The following is a 1,919-nucleotide window of genomic DNA, read 5'->3' as shown; positions in this document are numbered from 1 at the left end:
TTTCTCTATTCATCACCGACAAAACCCCTAAAACAGTGGTATTTGCCTAGTCTAAATCTTTTGGTATGTTGGAAGGCATGATTTGTACTACGGATCGAGACATAGAGTATACCTACAAAAGAAAAAACAACTAACCATGTAGATATTACTATATGTTGAACAACATGGTATAACAAGTCAAATTATCTTCAACAAAAAGCACAAAGCATCTTTTTTCATTCTTAACAACAACAATTCTAAAGTATGACTTTAATAATCAAACTTTCAAAACAACACTATTATAAAAAACAACAATGGCACCATTTGGGGCAAGATAAACCCCCTAAAATTACACACATTCTACCAAAGAAAACATCAAGCATGTTGTCACAGGAAGTAAGAACTTAAAAGAATGCCCAGATAACAAAATCTCAAATAGAAAACGACATCTTTCCACTTCAAACAGATACATAAAAAAGCACTAAAAACCATTTTTAGTGAATTTTTCAGAAATCACATTGAAACTACCCAACACCCCTAACAAATCCTACAAAGATATTACGTTGTCATAAAATCCCAAAAGCCATATTCAACAAAGTTTCATCATGCAAAAACTACGCAATAAGTTCACAGAGAGGTTCAACATTTCAAAAGTTATTTCTATACCAGAAATCAACAAAAAACCACAAGCATGCAAGCAAAGCAGAAAAAGAACTAGTAAGAAAGAAAAAGTACCAACATTTGATAATAGAGAGTGAAAAATAGCACGCGCAACAATTCTAGCAAAGGCAACCCTAAAATGCGCAAAGAGCAGCTTTGCGTGAGAACAACCACCAAGAGATAAAGAAACTTGAACGAAATGGTGCTTAGTGAAGCAAACAAAGATTCGAGAAACAAGAAAGAGGAAGCAATTTCACAAAGGAGAAAAAGAAAAAGGTTTACGCGAAGGGCCAAGTATATATAAATGTGAATAGGATAGAGTAAAATAAATCATCTATCTGACTTTAAATGACATGCGCGGTTACCAAAGTAATAAAAAAGACACGCGAATAGTTACAAAATATGAAAACATAACGTCACATCAGTTTTAAAATCACGTCGAGTTTTCCAACTCGTTCCCTCAAATCACATCGGGAATTCAACGTCATCGACCTGTTCAAGCGACAATAGTAAGACTCAAAAAATGACATGATTGACTTACAAGAACTTTGCCTTGAGTCAGGAAACTGTTTATACCCTAGTCCAAAACTTAAAGCTAGGTCCAAAATGACTAAAGCCCATTTTAGAGTCTAAAGTCACTTTCTCTACGTGCTAGACCTCATTTGTTCGACTTAACATGCAGAATTTTAACTGCACCTACAAACATGTTCATATATTTAAATATAAGGTCTCAATAACCCATAGATAAAAAGGAGAATAACCACCTACCATTATAGGTGTGGATAAGTTATAGAAAGATAACAAATTTATCTTTCCTGCTATATATATACCACAATAAATTCAGGTATTTCTCAATCCTAATCTACTAAAATCTGTCTAAAACCTTTGTTAATTTAAGAATCGGAATTCTTTGTAGATATCATCCCTAATCTCACCGGAAGATCTCGAACAGCTTCATCCTATTGAAGAAGACAACGATACCACTACAAAGGCGTCTGAACCTCAGGTCTTACTGATTTTAAATAACTCTCGAAACACTAGGTATATATCAAAATTAATTACCAGATTCAAAATTTTATAAAATATATATTAAAATATAAAATATATTAAAAAAGTTATAAAATAATATTTATATTTATACATAAATATATAGTAATTATTTTTTTATACATATTATTTTTGTATAAAATTGTACAGGTAAAATAAAAAATCGAAAAGTTTAATATATTGTATGATATTTATTAGTTTTTAAACTTTTTACATTTATTTAGAAATAAAAG

This window comes from Arachis duranensis, chromosome 5 (genome assembly GCF_000817695.3).
Source record: "Arachis duranensis cultivar V14167 chromosome 5, aradu.V14167.gnm2.J7QH, whole genome shotgun sequence".
Lineage (NCBI taxonomy): Eukaryota > Viridiplantae > Streptophyta > Magnoliopsida > Fabales > Fabaceae > Arachis > Arachis duranensis.
The sequence above is the reverse complement of the archived record's forward strand: the minus strand, read 5'-3'. Positions refer to the sequence as shown.